This window comes from Cetorhinus maximus, chromosome 21 (assembly GCF_964194155.1).
Source record: "Cetorhinus maximus chromosome 21, sCetMax3.hap1.1, whole genome shotgun sequence".
NCBI lineage: Eukaryota > Metazoa > Chordata > Chondrichthyes > Lamniformes > Cetorhinidae > Cetorhinus > Cetorhinus maximus.
Genome location: NC_135899.1, coordinates 24,440,423 through 24,452,918, shown reverse-complemented (window position 1 = coordinate 24,452,918; position 12,496 = coordinate 24,440,423). Strand labels below are relative to the sequence as shown.

Here is a 12,496-nt window from a genome sequence, read left to right as displayed (position 1 = left end):
TCAGCAAGCACAAGCGTGATAGGGGAATGGGACTCGCTGTGAGTTAAAACGCGGTCAGCAGCTTTTTGGATGGCCTCAAGTTTATGGAGGGTGGAAAGGGGGAGGCCAGCCAGGAGTGTGCTGGATTGGCCAAGCCTAGAGGTGGTGAAGGCATGCATGATGGTTCCAGCAGCAGAAGAGCTGAGACAGAGGCAAAGTTGGGTGATGTTACGGAGGTGGTCCTGAAGATGGCACGAATATAAAGTCGGAGGCTCACCTCAAGATCAAAGGTGACACCAAAGTTGTGGACAGACTGGCTTAATTTCAGACAGTTGCCAGGAGGAGGGATGGAGTCAGCAGTTAGGGAACGGAACTAAAAACGGAAATTGCTGGAAAACCTCAGCAGGTCTGGCAGCATCTGTGGAGAGAGAAACAGAGTTAACGTTTCGAGGCTATACTCCTCTTCTTCAGAGCTCTGTTGGGGAATGGAGTTTGGAGCGTGAACCATAAACAATGGCTTCATTCTTCCCCATGTGTAATGAAAGGAGTTGATAGAGTCAGGAGAGGGAATCGATTTCCTCTGGTAGGGTGTGGCGTGGGTTTGGGGAGGGAGGTGGGGTGCCTGTGGGGGTTGGATGTCCAAAACAAGGGGGCATGACCTTTAAAATTGTAGCTAGACCATTCAGGGGTGAAGTGAGGAATTCTTCACATAAAGGGTAGAAATCCTGAATTCTCTCTCTCTCCCCTGAAAAAAGCTGTTGAGGCCGGAGAGCTGGGTAGGGGGTGGGGGTAGGGGGTGCGGGTGGGGGCGGGGCAGGGTTGGGGGTGGAGGTCAGTTGAAATTTCTAAATTGTGAGAAAGTTTGTCCGTCAGATAAGAGACTCGTAGACGGTAGGAAGTGGGTCTTGCAAACACTAATCAGCATTCAATAATTTAAAAGTTAAATTCGTTCATCATTCTAAAAATTACTTCCATGCCATTGATTTTACGTTTCCCCGCTGGTGGGTTTGTAGGGGAGGGGTGACCATAGAATTTTTGGATGGCCTTCCCACTGGGCTCCCGCCCGCCTTGATCTCTCCGGAGTTTTACATTTGGATGGGCACGGCCTAGGCTGGCCCGCCCACCCTGGCCTCAATCGAGGTGCTTAAGTGGCTGATTATTGACCACTTGAGGGCCGTTTCCTGCCCAGTCTCAATTTTCATGCTGGTGGGAGGAGTTCAGGAGCAGGGGGTTGCCTGAAAATTAACCCTGTTCAGGCCTTGGGTGGGAAGGGGAGGGTGGGGTATGGGTGGGGGGGTGGGGGGGTGTGGGGTGTGGGGTGGGGTGTGAGATGTTGGGGGGGTGGTGTGGGGTGTGGGGGGGGTGTGGGGTGTGGGGGGGGTGTGGGGTGTGGGGGGGGGTGTGGGGTGGGAGTGGGGTGGGGTGGTGGGGGTGGGGGTGGGGGGGTGTGTGTGGGGTGGTGTGTGGGGGGATGGGGGGTGTGTGGGGGTGGTGTGTAGAGGGGTGTGTGGTGGGGGGGGTGTGGGGTGGGGTGGGGTGTGTGGGAGGGTGTGGGGGGCTGTGGGGGGGGTGGGGGGGTATGTGGGGGGGATGTGTGCGGTGGGGTGTGTGGGGGTGTGTGTGGGGGGGCGTGGGTGGGGTGGGGTGTGTGTGTGGGGGGCGCGTGGGTGGGGTGGGGTGTGTGTTGGGGGGTGTGGGGGTGCATCCATCAGCAGCCTCTTTTTAACATCAGGCAACTCCCCCCCAAAAGGCTACAGCCCTGCAGGGGCTCCCTCCCCCCTTGCCCCTGGCCTCTCCACCGACAGCCCAATCCCCCTTTGTCCACCCCCACAGGCCTCACCTACCCTCCCCACCCTGAGACCCCCAAAACTTACCTGGTCCTGGACTCCCAGGACTTTGACTCTGGGCACTGCTTGCAGTCCCAGTCTTGTCCACTGCAGCTTCTAGCGCTGCAGAGACCAGAGAGCAATCAGATTGGCCGGGCAGCTCTCTGAGGAGGGGCTTCCTCCCAAGTGAGGGGCGGAAATCCCGTCTCCAGCCAATCAACGCTCAGCGTGAAATGGCTCCAGGGCAGGCGGAATAGGTGAGGATGTGTTTGCCGCCGACTCCTTGGATGGCAGGACGAGAAACTCTGCCATCCGAAAAATATCCTGGCCCACCAAGAAAAACCCCTCACAATTATCTTTATTTGTGAAGATTTGAGCTGAAGCTTCAGGAAGTTTGATTGTTCAGGTTCTCTCACCTGCTTCTGCTCGATATAGCCTTGTCGCTGTCAAGGAAAGCACATTGAAGCATTGAGTCATAGCACGGAAGGAGGCCCATTCAGCCTAATGAGTCCATGCCGGCCTCTCTGTAGAGTCAGCCCTACTTTCCCCACCGCCGCTCTATCCCCGTAGCCCTGCAAGTTTACTTCCCTCAAGTGCCCATCTAATTTCCTTTAAAAATCAGTGATCATCCCCTCCACCCTCGCGGGCAGTGAATTCCAGTTCATCACCACTCGCTGGGTAAAAGTGTTCTTCCTCGCAGCCCCCACAACTCTTACCCAAAACCATAAATCTGTGTCCCCCTCGTCCTTGTACCATCAGCTAATGGGAAACAGCTTTTCTTTGACCACCTTATCAGAACCTGTCAGGAGTTTGTACACTCTCCTCCATTTCCAATGCTCGAAGGGGAATAACCCTCAGTTTTTCCAACCTAACTTTGTAGCTGAAATTCCTCATCCCTGGAATCATTCTAGTAACTCTCTTCTGCACCTCCCCTCCCTCAAGAATCCTCCCATCCTTCCTAAAGTGCGGTGACTGGAATACTCTAGCTGTGGCCGAACCAGGGCTTTAGAAAGGCTCAGCATAACTTGCCTGCTTTTGTACTCAACATCTCTAAGGCAAGACAATATGTTCTCTGTATGGCTATACGTATATGCCAATATAAACCTCTTTTTATTTCAATATAATTGGAATTTTGGGCAAGAAGTGTGCCTCACGGGGAAGCTGTGGGATAGAAATTCCCCTTGGGGAGGTGGCATCTCAAGGACTTATATTGTACAGGATCCGTATATCAGGACATGATTATAACAGACGGCCCATGCAATGCTGCCCATTCCACGCTACTGCCAAGGTGCATCTCCACCTAACTGTTTCCCAGCTGCGTAGAGGAGTAGATGTGTTTATGTCCATACATGATAGATGTGGCACAGAACGTTGGGGTGTGTCAATGAAATGATGTGTACTTACAGAGAGAATGGGTGGTGATTTATATCGCTCCCGAAGGAGCTCCCTAACTAGAATGAGTTAAACGCTGTGTAGCTTTTTACCGAGGTCTAGGCTGTTCCATTTCCGGTCTGTAAGGCAAAAAAAACCCGTCAATAACTGAGACCCTGAATGCAGTGCTCACCTGTTTACTCGCAGCCCCTTCTCCTCCCTAGTAATTTGGAATTAATCATTGTAGAATAAATGGCATGTCACAGAAGGAAAGAATTTCCAAACATTGTTTTTAGAATTGTTGAACTGATGCATTTGTATGGATATACCATGCGTGTATACAGGGTCAGCCTTGGCTCAGTGTGTAAAACTTTCACCTCTGAGTCAGAAAGTCAAAGGTTCAAGTCAGTACTGAGGGAGAGCTGCAGTGTCAGAGGGGCAGTACTGAGGGAGAGCTGCACTATCAGAGGGGCAGTACTGAGGGAGACCTGCAGTGTCAGAGGGGCAGTACTGAGAGAGAGCTGCATTGTCAGAGGGGCAGTACTGAGGGAGAGCTGCACTGTCAGACAGGCAGTACTGAGGGAGTGCTGCACTGTCAAAGGGTTGGTACTTAGGGAGTTCTGCACTTTCAGAGAGTCAGTACGAAGGCAGAGCTGCACTGTCAGAGGGTCAGTACTGAGGGAGTGCTGCACTGTCGGAGGGACAGTACTGAGGGAGTGCTGCACTGTCAGAGGGTCAGTACAGAGGGAGTGCTGCACTGTCGGAGGGACAGTACTGAGGGAGTGCTGCACTGTCAGAGGGTCAGTACAGAGGGAGTGCTGCACTGTCGGAGGGACAGTACTGAGGGAGTGCTGCACTGTCAGAGGGACAGTACTGAGGGAGTGCTGCACTGTCGGAGGGTCAGTACTGAGGGAGTGCTGCACTGTTGGAGGGACAGTACTGAGGGAGTGCTGCACTGTCGGAGGGACAGTACTGAGGGAGTGCTGCACTGTCGGAGGGACAGTACTGAGGGAGTGCTGCACTGTCAGAGGGTCAGTACAGAGGGAGTGCTGCACTGTCGGAGGGACAGTACTGAGGGAGTGCTGCACTGTCGGAGGGACAGTACTGAGGGAGTGCTGCACTGTCAGAGGGACAGTACTGAGGGAGTGCTGCACTGTCAGAGGGTCAGTACTGAGGGAGTGCTGCACTGTCGGAGGGACAGTACTGAGGGAGTGCTGCACTGTCGGAGGGACAGTACTGAGGGAGTGCTGCACTGTCAGAGGGACAGTACTGAGGGAATGCTGCACTGTCAGAGGGTCAGTACAGAGGGAGTGCTGCACTGTCAGAGGGACAGTACTGAGGGAGTGCTGCACTGTCGGAGGGACAGTACTGAGGGAGTGCTGCACTGTCGGAGGGACAGTACTGAGGGAGTGCTGCACTGTCAGAGGGACATTACTGAGGGAGTGCTGCACTGTCGGAGGGACAGTACTGAGGGAGTGCTGCACTGTCGGAGGGACAGTACTGAGGGAGTGCTGCACTGTCAGAGGGACAGTACTGAGGGAGTGCTGCACTGTCAGAGGGTCAGTACTGAGGGAGTGCTGCACTGTCGGAGGGACAGTACTGAGGGAGTGCTGCACTGTCGGAGGGACAGTACTGAGGGAGTGCTGCACTGTCAGAGGGACAGTACTGAGGGAATGCTGCACTGTCAGAGGGTCAGTACTGAGGGAGTGCTGCACTGTCAGAGGGACAGTACTGAGGGAGTGCTGCACTGCCAGAGGGACAGTACTGAGGGAGTGCTGCACTGTCGGAGGGACAGTACTGAGGGAGTGCTGCACTGTCAGAGGGACAGTACTGAGGGAGTGCTGCACTGTCGGAGGGACAGTACTGAGGGAGTGCTGCACTGTCAGAGGGACAATACTGAGGGAGTGCTGCGCTGTCGGAGGGGCAGTACTAAGGGAGTGCTGCACTGTCGGAGGGGCAGTACTAAGGGAGTGCTGCACTGTCAGAGGGGCAGTACAGAAGGAGTGCTGCACTGTCGGAGGGACAGTACTGAGGGAGTGCTGCACTGTCGGAGGGACAGTACTGAGGGAGTGCTGCACTGTCGGAGGGACAGTACAGAGGGAGTGCTGCACTGTCAGAGGGACAGTACTGAGGGAGTGCTGCACTGTCGGAGGGACAGTACTGAGGGAGTGCTGCACTGTCGGAGGGGCAGTACTAAGGGAGCGCTGCAATTTTGGAGGGGCAGTACTGAGGGAGTACGGCATGGAGTCACCATCTTTCCAGTGAGGTTCGGTCTGCTGTCTCCTATCCTCTCTATCTAGGGCTCTGATAATTTTATAGACCTCAGTTAAATCTACCCCGAACCTCTTCGGTTCCAAAGAAAACAAGCCCAGCCTATGCAATTTTTCCTTAAAGCTTATTGCCCGAAGTTAGAAATCATCCCAATGGAACGTGTTAAGTATTGCTGCACTGATTTTCCAAGAGGCTAAATTCAGGCGATTGAGTAAATTGCCCCATTGCTATTTATTCAAAATCTATTAATCATCCATTTCTACTGAAATCCTTAGAGTTTTGACTCAAGGAGACAAGTTGAAAAACTACCTCACTGAATCTAAAATGAAAGGAACAAAGTAATTTAAGTTTGAAATCACTGTGAAACTCTGCCTTTTTCCAGTGGCAGCAGAGTATATCACATACAAGATGCACTGCAGCAACTAACCAAGGCTCCTTCCATAGCATCTTCCAAACCCGCAGCCTCTATCACCTAGAAGGACAAGAGCAGCAGACGCATGGGAACACCACCACCAGCAAGTTCCCCTCCAAGTCACACATCATCCTGACTTGGAAATATATCTCCGTTCCTTCACTGTCGCTGGGTCAAAACTAGAACTCCCCAACAGCACTGTGGGTATACCTACGCCACATGGACTGCAGTGGTTCAAGAAGGCAGCTCAGCACCACCTTCTCAAGGGCAATTAGGGGTGGGCAATAAATGCTGGCCTAGCCAGCGACGCCCACATCCCGCAAAAGAATAATTTTTAAAAATCTGAGTGTTAAGCTGCTTATTATCAGCCTGAATCTTTATTTTGTTGATGAATAATTCTTGGAATGTGGACATTGCTGCTAAGATCATGTGTATTGACCATTCCCAGTTGGCCTAACAAGGCAGGGAAGGACCTTCTTCTTAAACCGCATGGTCCTTGTGGGGAAGGGGCTCCCAAAAGAGATATTCCAGGATATGGCATTCTTCTGCTAATGTCACATTAATATGCCCTCCTAGGTGAACAAGATGAATAAAGTGCCCATTGACATCACTGTGTCAGTGAGTGAGCTGGAGACAGGTGAGACGGTCAGCCTCGCCTAGTCTATTTAACAGCAAAGCGTATTTACTGAGCAGAGTCGATTAAAACACCGCATTGGGGCCAGCAGATCCTATTTCAAAAGAGTCTCCAGCAACTACAGCAAACCGAACTTAGCACAGAAACAGGCCATTCGGCCCAACTGTCCCGTGCTGGTGTTAATGCTCTGCACAAGCCTCCTCCCACCCGACCTCATCTCACCCTATCAGGATATCCTTCTATCCCTTTCTCCCTCACGTACTTATCCAGCTTCCCCCTTAAATGTATCCGTATGATTCGCCTCAACTACTCCCTGTGGCAGCAAGTTTCACAGTCGAGAAACCCTGCCTGGATTCCCGATTGGAGTTATTGATGACCATCTTGTATTTGAGGCCCCTAGTTTGGGACTGTTGCCTTAAGCATTTTCTCTACGCCTACCCCATCGAACGCTTTCCAAATTATTTTCATCCATTCGTAGACCCGGCTCAGCTTGGATACCCACCTCCTTTTGACAACAAGTCTTGAAACTCTGAAAAAGCAAAGTGAAACTTTCAGTTGGCTCTTGCATTGAGCTGAGTGGATAAAACCCATCAGCGGCACAATGCAGACTGGAAGGGATGTCTAACCTGTGCTGAGTTGGTCAAACTGTGCCAACGGGAGTCGTTGGGACTCCGTGATTACTTGAGAGCTGGAACATTACAACACCTGGACAAGGAGAGAGAAGGCCAGTGCAGAGTCCATTCTCAGAGGGATGCATCCATTGGCTCTGTAATCATGTGGATGGAGCAAGCCTGGGCCCAACATCCAGTGACAGTATCCTCCTGGGTGAACAAGATGGATAGAGTGCCCATTGACACCATTGTGTCAGTGAGTGAGCTGGAGACAGGTGAGACGGTCAGCCTCGCCTAGTCTATTTAACAGCAAAGTGTATTTACTGAGCAGAGTCGATTAAAACACCCCATTGGGGCCAGCAGATCCTATTTCAAAAGACTCTCCAGCAACTACAGCAAACCGAACTCAAACTGAAACTACAGCAACATCTCCTAGTTAAAGGTAGGGTAGTTTCTCCACCAGAATGCAGTGAGCAGATGATGATTACATGTAAATAATGTGCGTAGAAACATAGAAAATAGGAGCAGGAGCAGGTCATTCGGCCCTTCGAGCCTGCTGTGCCATTCATTATGATCATGGCTGATCTTCTATCTTGATGGCACACTCCCGCGCTCTCCCCATAGCCCTTGACGTGGAGACTCAATCACCAGGTATCTCCATTCTACCCAGGAACAGTGGTGTCACCTGTATGCAGCTGTAGACATAGGCCACACAATAATGGGACTCATGTGCGTGTTGAATGGTACCAAATGGCTTAGAGTTGCTGCAGTTCGGCTGCCTCATCAACGCGCGTTCGAACAAAATCAGAAGTCAACATTCCCTGACCGGGAATCGAACCCGAGCCGCTGCGGTGATAGCGCAGAATCCTGACCACGAGACCACCAGGGAAGGTTTCGGCTGCCTCATGGTGCTCAGAAATTGCTGGGGAGGAAATTGGGAATTAGAGAAACCACCTACCTTTGTCTTGAAGTCCTGGTTTTCCTGCTGAAAAACAATTAAGCAAGTATTACATTTAGCACCTGCACGTTCACAGCGCATCTTAAAGCAATGACTTCCATTGGCTAATCAATTGGAAACTCAGGAAGACAATGTTTCTTTTGCATATTAAGGATTTCATTTCTGTTATTCTTTCATGGGATGTGGATGTCACTGGCAAGGCCAGCATTTGTTGCCCATCCCTAATTGCACCTTGAACTGAATGGCTTGTTCAGCCATTTCAGAGGGCAGTTAAGAGTCAACCACATTACTGCAGAGTCTGGAGTCACATGTAGGCCAGCTGATTTACTTCCCTAGGTGGGGTTATTAGTGAACCAGATGGGTTTTTATGACAACTGATGATAGTTTCATGGTCACCATTAGTCAGACAAGCTTCCAATTCCAGATTTTTATTAATTGAATTTAAATTCCACCTAACTGCTGTGTTAGGATTTGAACACATGTTGCTACAATTACTAGTCCAGTGACATTACCACTACGGCACCATCGCCCCAGATGGTTGTCAGTGACTCAAGCACCTCAATTCTGTCATAAACTAAACGGTTTTATGGAACATTGAAACTTGTGAGGGGAAAATTTTCACTGGTTGCTACTTGGAATGAATGTTTTACATGAGATGCCACACCGAGGCCTGTCTACCCTCTCAAGTGATCCTGTGGCCTTATTTTTAAGAAGATCAGGGGGAGTTATCTCCGGTGTCCTGCCCAACATTTTCCCCTGAACCAGGATCGCCGTTGGACGGTCTGGTCATTACCACATTATTATTTGTGAGACTTTGTTGGCCGCAGGATTCAGAACATTGCAATGATGATCTACAGAGGGGACTTCAATGGCCGTAAAATGCTTTGGGGGCATCCTGAGGTCGTGAGAAGTGCTCTAGCAATGCAAGTTCTTTCTTTCCGTTAAAGGTGATCTTTTATCAACGCGCTGGGTACCTTGCTACAAACAGACAGGAAACGATATTTTCCCCACCCTTGACAATTTTAATAAACTATTTCCGTGTTATGTTTTATTGAGTTTATTTGGCGTTTTTGTTGGTTTAAACAATTTGTAAAAGCAATACCACCACAAGCAGTAAGTTTGGAAGATTTAAAGCATTCTGGTGAAAGTAATGCAATTTAAAAAAACATGGGGAAAATGTGGGGTATGTGGCATAATGGTAATATCACTGGACTAGTAACCCAGAGACCCAATGTAATGCTCTGGGCACATGGATTCAAATCCCACCATGGAAATTCAATTAATAAACCTGGAATTAATTAATCTCAGTGACCTTGAAACTATTATCAATTGTTGTAAAAACCCATCTGGTTCACCAATGCTGCTGTCCTTACCTGGTCTGGCCTATGTGTTTCTCCATACCTTGCCACAATGTGGTTGACTCTTAACTTCTCTCTGGAATGGCCCTAGCAAGCCACTGAGGTCAAGTGCAATTAAAGATGGGCAACAAATGATGGCCTTGCTGGTGATGCCCACATCCCATGAGGGGAAAAAAAATATAAAGGAAAAAAAAATTCAGATGGGTTTGAAATGAATTCTTAGTTAGTTCCTGGCAGTTTGAACCAAATCACTCTGATCTTGACCTTGGGATCAATAAGGATGTCACCTGATCTGCTGATGTCCAGTTGACACTCGACCCAATGGGGGATGTTTTGAACTTGCCATGCAGACTGAAAACTGTTGTCACCCAATATCCATTTTAAACTGATTTCAATTCAATTCCCCAATGCTGTTTCATAACCACTGGTAAGGACTGGGAGGGGGAAAGAGAGAGACAGAGACAGGGAATTCCTCCCAGGCATTATAGAAACATAGAAAATAGGAGCAGGAATAGGTCATTCGGCCCTTCGAGCCTGCTCCGCCATTCAATATGATCATGGCTGATCCTCTATCTCAATGCCATACTCCTGCGCTCTGCCCATACCCCTTGACACCTTTAGGATCCAGAAGCCTATTTCCTTCTTAAATATATTCAGTGACTTGGCCTCCACAGCCTTCTGTGGCAGAGAATTCCACAGGTCCACCACCCTCTGAGTGAAAAAGTTACTCCTCATCTCAGTCCTAAATGGCCTACCCCGTATCCTGAGACTGTGACCCCTTGTTCTAGACCCTCCAGCCAAAGGAAACATCAACCCTGCATCCAGTCTGTCCATCGCAGTCAGAATTTTATGTTTCAGTCAGATCCCTCTGAGTCTTCTAAACTCCAGTGTATACAGGCCTAGTCGGCCCAATCGTTGCTCATACAACAATCCTGCCCTCCCAGGAATCAGTCTGGTGAACTTTCGCTGCACTCCCTCTATGGCAAGTATATCCTTTCTTAGGTAAGGAAACCAAAACTGCACACAGTACTCCAGCTGTGGTCTCACCAAGGCCCTATATAGCTGCAGTAAGACATCCTTGCTCCTGTACTTAAATCCTCTAGCAATGAAGGCCAACATACCATTTTCCTTCTTAACTGCTTGCTGCATCTGCATGCTTTCTTTCAGTGATTGGTGTACAAGGACACCCAGGTCCCTTTGTACATGAACATTTCCCAATCTATCACCATTTAAATAATATTCCGTCATTTTGTTTTTCCTTCACACTTCGCACTTATCCATGTTATACTGCATCTGACATGTATTTGCTCACTCACTCAAGGTCTAAATTGTCTTGAAGCCTCTTAACACCTTCCTCACTGCTCACATTCCCACCAAGTTTTCTGTCATCAGCAAACTTGGAAATATTACATTTGGTTCCCTCATCCAAATCATTGATAAATATTGTGAATAGCTGGTGTCCAAGCACTGATCTCTGCGATACCCCACTAGTCACTGCCTGCCATTCTGAAAAAGATCCATTTATTCTTACTCTCTGTTTCCTGTCTGCTAACCAATTCTCAATCCATGCCAATGTATTACCCCCAATCCCATGTGCTTTAATTTTACACACTAGCCTCTTATGTGGGACTTTATCAAAAGCTTTCTGAAAATCCAAATACACCACATCCACTGGTTCTCCCTTATCTATTCTGTTAGGTAAGTCCTCAAAAAGCTCCAGTAGGTTTGTCAAACATGATTTCCCTTCCATAAATTCATGTTGACTTTGTCAAATCCCGCTGATATTTTCTAAGTGTCCTGTTATCACATCCTTTATAATAGACTCTAGCATTTTCCCTACTTCTGATGTTAAGCTAACCAGTCTGTAATTTGTTGTTTTCTCCCTCCCTCCTTTTTTAAGTAGTGGGGTTACATTTGCCACCATCTAATCTGCTGGGACTGTTCCAGAATCTACAGAATTTTGGAAGATGACAACCAACACATCCAGTATTTCCATGGCCACCTCCTTTAGTACCCTGGGATGTGGATTATCAGGCCCTGAGGATTTATTGGCTTTCAATCCCATTAGTTTCTCCAGCATTATTGTTTTAGTGATACTAATTTCTTTCAATTCTTCCTTCTCATTAGACCCTTGGTTCCCGGTATTTTTGGGAATTTATTTGTGTCTTCCTCCATGAAGACAGAACTAAAGTAGTTGTTTAATTGCTCTGTCATCCCCTTGTTCTCAATTATAAATTCTCCTGTTTCGGACTGTAAGAGACCTACATTTGTCTTCACTAATCTTTTTTTTTACATACTCATAGAAGCTTTTATAGTCCGGTTTTATGTTCCTTGCAAGTTTACTCTCATACTCTATTTTTCCCCTCTTCATCAATCTCTTGGTCCTCCTTTGCTGAATTCTAAATTGTTCCCAATCCTCAGGCTTACTACTTTTTCTAGCAACTTTATATGGCTCCTCTTTGGATCTAACACCATACTTAATTACTTTTATTAACCATGGATGAGCTGCTTTTCCTGTTGTGTTTTTGTGCCAGAAAGGAATGTATAACTGTTGCAACGTATACATTCATTCCTTAAATATTAGCAATTGCCTATCAACTGTCATGCCTTTTAATGAAGTTCCCCAATCTATCTGAGCCAACTCATGGCCTCATACCTTTGTAGTTTCCTTTATTTAGATTTAGGACCCTAGTTTCAGATCGGGCTACTTCACTTTTTCCAAATGAAGAATTCTATCATGTTATGCTCACTGTTCCCTAAAGGGCCCAGCACAACAAGATTATTAATTAACCTCTTCTCATTGCACAATACCAAATCTAGGATAGCCTGTTCCCTAGTCAGTTCCTCGACGTACTGGTCTAAACATCCATTCCATACACACTCCAGGAATTCACCTGCCACAGTATCATTGCTAATTTGGTTTGCCCAGTCTATATGTAGAGTAAAGTCACCCATGATTACTGTAGCACCCTTGTTACATGCATCTCTAATTTCCTGTTTAACGTCATCCCCTACATTATCACTACTGTTTGGAGGCCAATAGACAACTCCCACTAATGTTTTCTGCCCCTTGTTG

At 48.3% G+C, this 12,496-nt stretch overlaps 1 protein-coding gene and 1 non-coding gene across 2 annotated transcripts in view; both read right to left on the bottom strand.

Annotated features, from left to right (window-relative positions):
- Positions 1–12,496, bottom strand: part of LOC144695768 (zinc-binding protein A33-like) — a 176,420-nt gene that overhangs the window by 111,267 nt on the left and 52,657 nt on the right. The window lies entirely within an intron of this gene.
- Positions 7,922–7,993, bottom strand: trnad-auc (transfer RNA aspartic acid (anticodon AUC)). Its single transcript has one exon. It is a non-coding gene; the product is annotated as a tRNA-Asp (tRNA).